The sequence below is a fragment of the Leopardus geoffroyi genome, chromosome A3 (genome assembly GCF_018350155.1).
Source record: "Leopardus geoffroyi isolate Oge1 chromosome A3, O.geoffroyi_Oge1_pat1.0, whole genome shotgun sequence".
NCBI lineage: Eukaryota > Metazoa > Chordata > Mammalia > Carnivora > Felidae > Leopardus > Leopardus geoffroyi.
In genome coordinates this window covers 109,442,657-109,449,421 of record NC_059336.1, presented here as the reverse complement: position 1 = coordinate 109,449,421, position 6,765 = coordinate 109,442,657, and the positions used below count along the sequence as shown (strand labels likewise).

The following is a 6,765-nucleotide window of genomic DNA, read 5'->3' as shown; positions in this document are numbered from 1 at the left end:
GTTTGTGGAATTCTGCAAGACAACTTGCAGTCATGGGAACGTCTATGTGACCCAAGGAGAAGCAGGCCCTTCTCTGAGGCCCCAGGGCCCTGGGGTTTGGAACATTTCCTTGGAGATTTTGTGAAGGGTGAAATGGGAGAGAATGTTTACCTTAGAGTAATGTCGGGGAGCAAGAATACCTGTCCTCGCAAAGGTCCTTCCAGCTGGACTAAGAATCAAATTGACATGGATGGATCAATAGGAGAAAATCAAATTTAATAGCATACATACAGGGAATCCACACAGACATGGAAATTCCAAAGACAGTCAGGCCAAATGAGGTCTGTATGCCATCCTGAGGTGAGGAGAAGGGGTAGGAGTCTGGGACTTTGAAGGGAAAAAGTGCAGTTGACAGGGCAGTAAGAAAAGGAGCCGGTGTTTGGTACTTAGATGTCTGCCCTGCCCTACAGATGGGTCATGCAGATAAATGTATCTGTGGTAATAACCGTTATTCTGGGAAAGATTGCCAATCTAGATTCTCCTATGCAGCTCAGGGAGGAGCAAGGGGTTCCTCTTGACCTAGAGGGTCTCGACTGCTTTCAGCTCAAAATAGTCTTCATACCAAAGTGGCCCATCTTGGGACAGCCTGTCTTTGGCCCTCACAGTTCCGTCCCCTGAAACTTCCTGATGGTTCCCACATTAAAAGTTGAGCTGGTAGATTGTTTCATCTCACCGAACCACTCCCCTGAGTCTTGATAATAGGTCAGCTTAGTTGAACTCATTTCAGAAGGTGGCGTTTCTCCAAGCTAGGCCTATGGTTCAAGTAATCAGGTATTAGATAAGAGGCCTTTCTATGGAAATAAAAGAAAAGCAGCGGTTAATGATTAGATCAGATTATAAACCTGTCTCTGAGTTCTGAGCCAGCCAGCTGACAAGACTTCTAGATGTCAGGCTCCGAGCATCTTCAGACAGAGTGAAGGCAGGCCGTGGCAATGCGACAGATTCTCCTGGTTTGTAGCTCACATGTCTCTAGCAATCTGTTGAGTGGCCCACAGTGCAGTAGGTACAAAGATTGTCTAGACATGAGCCATTGTGGCAATTTCTCTGAAGTTTACACCAAGCCATTTATATTAAGTTTGCAGGGCTTCAAGGAAGAGGGAAGTTTTAGTTCTCAAATGATTCCAAGTCAGAAAGGTGGGAGAACATTCAAAAACATTAGTTTGGAGAGTTGTAGCCTGGCACTGGAGAACACTAGAAGAAATCAGGATTTAGGCCAGCTTATAATAAATAGTGTTAAAATTTACTATTTACAAAGGTGTGTTATGGAAACATATTTTCTCTATAATCACCCTCATTTTTACCAACGGTAGCCAGATTAACACTAGTTTGTTTGCAAAATAAGTCTAGTTTCCAAAAAAAAAAAAAAAAAAAAAAGTGGCCTGATTATTTACATAAGTGTAGCAAGAGTAGTGGTTGACCATATAGGCTTTTAAAACTCTGCTTTGCCGGAACTTTTCATAAGGAATCTCTAGAATGAACTTTTAATAGCCTCTTAAGGCCAGAAGTCAAGCCAAATACTTGCCATCTGACTTAATCTGCAATACTTACAGACTTGGGTGAATTCCTCTCTTCTCGAGGTCCCCAGAACATCCTGAGCTTCCTGCACCTGCCAGGGAGTGACCTTCTTTATTCACCTGGTGAGGCTGCTGGGACCTTTGTGAGCAATGCACCAGGCTGATATTTTCCAAGGGGTTTTATTGGCTCCATAAAGTCAGGCTTAGTTCCTTAAAGCTGTCTGTTCATATCTGAGTCTATGCACGCCTCTCTCAAATACGACATTCCAGCCAAAGCCTTTGTAATATAACTAAGGCTTCCAATCATGTCCTGTCATAAAGAGAACAGGTTCTTGTTGAACTTAGGCAAATAAATATATTGCCATAAAAATATAAGAATACTCACTGAGAATTTCTGAATTCTGGGGCGTTCAGGTAGGGAGACAAGATAAATGTTACAATTTATTCACAAAGGTATATTTTATCACATTGCTATCAACTAGTTAGCCTGAGAGAAGTTTTCTTTAATCTAGAAAAAAATGTATTTTTAAAAACTCAGCAAGGTTTCAAACAAAAAGTCATAAAAATTATAATTAACCTCCTTAGTTTATGCAGTTCCCATGTTATTATTAATTCTTATTCTGCTTGAATCCAGTTTTTTCACTAGTTCTGGATTTTTTTTTTTTTTTTTTTTTTTTTTTACTTAGTTCAGTTTGATGATCTTGAGCATATCAGGAACCTGTACTCAGAGTTCTTTCCATGAATCTCCCTGAAGATGAAGCATGTTTGCAGGAAGCTTTTATAAAATCACCTGAGTAAAAGTATAATTGCCAGTAAATAATAGAAGACTTAAAAATGGCACAGTTAACGATTTGATTAGACTCATTACAATGCAGTTGACATGGAAATTTGGTTAGCTTTGGGACCCACAACACGTCAAGATAATAACATGCCAGGATGTCAGATTTTTAGGACTTTCATAAAAGTCCTAAACTTTTTAGAACACAGATTTAATAATAATGATAAAAAGAACACTGATTTTCATAGTTTACCCGCATAAATATCATCTAAGAGGCTTTAATATCACTGATTGGACAATGCTACCCATGTAATTTAGCACACCATATAAGCCTAATCAGTTTAATTTCTTGCAAACCTTTTTTGGAAATGTTCTAAGGGCCCCCTGTTCAGTTAGACTGTGGTCAAAAACTTGATTTTAGAATTTGATTTTGGGAAGTATATAAAAATTGATTAAATAGGATCACAAATCATTACGAAAGAATACCTAATGATACAAATAGCCAAAATGACAATATAAGATTTCACAGGCAAGGTTACACAGTGGTAAGCAAAACATAGCTCTTTTAATAAAGACTCAGTTTTCTTAACTAATCAAAGGCCTGATAAACATAGGAAATTATTTTGGCAAAAGAGAATTATTGTTTTTTAGGCAGATAACTTAAAAGCTAAAGAAAAACTTTGTTTACAGTTTCTCATTAAGGGCAGACCAATAGTTTAAGGAAATTTAGTCCTTTTTCACAAAGAGAAAACAAAATTTTAATTTTGCCTCAGTGTGTTTTTGATATTAAAATAAATTTACTTACTTAATTTATCTTGATCTTAGCCAGGACTGACCACACATAAAATTTCTTTCCAAAGATTCTTTGTCCAAAAACCTTCTGCAACTTTCTTTTTTGCATTCAGCTGTTGCCCCAAGCTTTCCAGCTTTAAATAACTAAGTCTCACTTTAGGACAAAATTATTTTGTTTTCCCTCAACAAAGATGTGTTCTTTTTCCTCAGACTTTTTCTTACCAAAAACACATATCTTATTTTCCTTGCATACAGGGTTGTTTCCCTTAATTCCAGTCATCTTAATTACATTCATTAGAATTCTTCATGCTTATAAACCTTAATTTTTAGTGAAAACTAAATAATAAGAAGTTGCAAATTGTCTGCTGTACCATAATTCTTTAGATTGGCAAATGTATGAATATATTTCATAATTTCTAAAAAAACATGTTTTTTCCATAGTATTATCTTTCAATAAAGCATAAAGCATGTTTATTAACAGATCCAAATTTATTATTAGTTTTTCTGTAATAAAACAAAAGCAGATAAGTTATATTCAGTATAAAATGTTCACTGTGTTATCTTATTTGGAGATGATCTAGATAATCAATGAATTTAAACTTACGGTTCAACCTAGCAAAATTTTAAAGTTTTAGGTTACCAAAGATTTTGGAAGCTATTTAAAAGTTTATCTACAAACTTTTTTGTTTATCTTACTGACATCTATTTAATTTACTTGCTCCTAAGGATTATGGCTAGACTACCCACAAAACTTCATGAAGCATTAGACAAAGTCAGCCATTATTCTAAGGTTTTGTTTTGTTTTGTTTTTTTCCCCTGACAAATTTGGCAAGAGAGAGATAACCTGAACGTCTCTGACTTTTAGTCAACACACGCAGAATACAAGTTTTCTATTTAATGCTGATAACTCTAAAGATCTATTTTAATTAAACCAACAACCTTCAACCTGCTTTCTTTTCGGATATTTTCCCAAATCCTATGAACCTGAAAAACATTTAGGTTAGTTTCTAACTTTCTGAGTTTTAGAATGCCCAATCCTTACAAGTACGTGCCTTCAAACCAGCTAAAATACACCTCTTTTACAAATTAATTTTAGCAATACCACCCGGAGATAGAGAAAATATTTCACCTTTACAACATATGTGGATGCAAAAATACAAAGACAAGGTACAAGCAAAATCTTTCCCAGCTTTTGTTTTGTTGTTTTTTTTTTTTACTAATATTTGTGTAGCCGACATTATAGACTCAATTTCTAAATACTTCTCCCCTCCCTCCCATGAGAAACTTCTTGAAGTTTGCATTTCAAGGAAAGGCTCTTAGGTTCTAGAGAAGAAGGGGTAGAAGGGAGGGAGTTTACATCACAAAGACACAGAGAAAACACCCAAATTTTTTTCCAAGGTGGATATTTAGAACCTATCTGCCTGTTCTCAGATGTGATAGTTGGGACATTAGGATCCTTTTAGCAGTTTGGATTTTAAAAGGGCCTCTTCCCTGCCCCCACCCTGCCTTTTCTCCTTCAATCTCAGGAGACTGTGGGCTGTATTTATATTTCAAAGGTATGATAAGATTTATCATTTCAAGGGATAGAGAAAGAATGTAAAAAAAATGTTTTTCCCTTGAGTTTCAGGGTGATTTCTATTTAAAAATTACATTTATTCCCCTTAAAATACAGGACCATTTTGTTTCAGTATCTTGGTCTTTTATAATATTCACAAACACTCTGAGAGGAATAGGTGAGTTTTGGAGATGGGTAAAGATAGGTGGACTTTGACTTGTTTCTAAATTTCATTTCTGGTTTCGTAGAGATTTGTAAAATAAAAACAGTTGTCCCTAATTCCCCAAAGACCTAGATCACAGCCTGAATATCAAAGGACTGACCCACCTTTTAAACTAAATTTGTTTCTATCAGCGAGATTTTTAACCAAAATGGGAACCAAAAGATTTATGCCTTTGTAAAGTCTGTATAAAGCATTTTAACAAAGGCCTTTTTTCTGGGTAAGCCTTTTTTCTGGCTTCTATTAGCCCTTGATTAGTGACTTTTTGCAGATTATTTCTAGAAGGGCTTGTGAGAAATTTTGGTCCTCTGTTTCCTCTGTGAAGAGAAGGTTGTGAACATAGTCAAATAGTCTTTGTGATTTCCCTCTAAATTTGGTTGTGTCTTTGGAAAGTAGAGGGAAAGGGCTTTACAGTTTAAAAAATCCCCCGCTGTTCAGGGGACATGAATTCTTTTGCAGTAGGCCCTCTCAGATACAACAGCAAAGGACATTGTATAGGAATGCCCAAAGCAGGTAAAGCCTGACTCCAGAGTCCTGGAAGGTAGGGAGCCTCACTGCCAGTCTCACGGGCTTTTGCTAAATTTGTTTTTCTAGCTTTCAACATTTACACGAGCAACCTGTGTTTTTAGAACCTAGAGGCGAGGGCGGAGTGTTCTCTGTAGATCTTATAGGGAAAGGGAAATTAAAATAGGCAGATCAACCTGGATTTTAAGAAGAGAAATATATGTTGGATATGGACATTTCTTTTTAAGTCTTATTCTAATTTCTACCTTTTTATTTTGTCAAAGGAGTCCTTCAGACTAGTTATTGTACTAATAAGACAATTGCGAGACCTTCATTATATATATATATATATATATATATATATATATATATGTATACACACACACACACACACACACACATATAGGTATATATATAATTTAAATCTAGCCAATTTAAAGGATCCATTGTCTGGCCATTGATGAGTAGGATCTATTAAAAGTTACTCAAACCAATAAGCCTTCTAATGGCTTCACCGAAGATGCAGGAAGTGTCCGCAGAGGGCATAGATGGTGCAGCCCCCATGATTCAAAAAGTTTACTCCTGCAATTAGTCTAGGAAAGCAAAAGCTTTCATTGCATAGGCGGGAAGGATGGTGTAGTAATAACAGTGTCTCCAGTCTCCCACAAAGTCTGGATGCCCCCAGCCATCGACCTGCTCATCTGTGACACTGATGATTCCAGGCGCTACTGGAATTGGGCTTTCCAGCAAGAACAAGCAATGAAGGTTGAGGTGACAAAGGTTCCTACAGGCTGGGGCTGCTCATGACAAAGTCCCCTGAGAGCTGGAATGGCTGGACAAAGAGAGAGAGAGAGAGACTTAGATCCCCAGTCTATTTGACAGGCCGCCAAGGTGCCCCTCCACCATTCTCTGGATGGCGAAGACCAAAGAGAATGTTCTCGCCACAAAGCCAAACTCTTGGGACATAAAACAAGACGAAAGGAAAAGTCTTATCCAGTATGTGCCCATTAACAGCTTCTTCTGAGCCCTGGAGCCAAACTAATACTTAAGGAGGGATGTGCCACAGGGTTGGGGGTTTTGTGACATTTCACAGTGTACCTCACTGCATGGAAGTTTTCTTGAGGTTCAGCACTGTGGCTATTTAGGGAATAAAATAATTTATACATATATAAGTGTATTATTTTTTCTACGTATTTAGTCCAAATGTTTGTTAAGCTAACCTGTTCCAGGGTCAACTTATCCTAACACAGGAGTCTTCTTCAGGTGGTGATTGCTCTAACAGTGTTTCCATGCTCGACCCCTGCCCGCTATTTTGTGGCTTTGTGGCTTTGGCTGAGATGTCTCACAGCAAAGTTTGTATGAC

General features: G+C 37.4%; 1 long non-coding RNA gene across 2 annotated transcripts in view; it reads right to left on the bottom strand.

Annotated features, from left to right (window-relative positions):
* Nucleotides 1–230: 230 nt before the first annotated feature.
* LOC123581225 overlaps nucleotides 231–6,765 on the bottom strand; it is a 51,678-nt gene continuing 45,143 nt past the window's right edge. For both annotated transcript variants that reach the window (XR_006703680.1, XR_006703679.1), the window contains 2 exons: nucleotides 1,588–1,863; nucleotides 231–1,230 (listed from right to left, as the gene is read on the bottom strand). This is a non-coding gene — a long non-coding RNA (uncharacterized LOC123581225). The remainder of the gene's footprint in view (nucleotides 1,231–1,587; nucleotides 1,864–6,765) is intronic.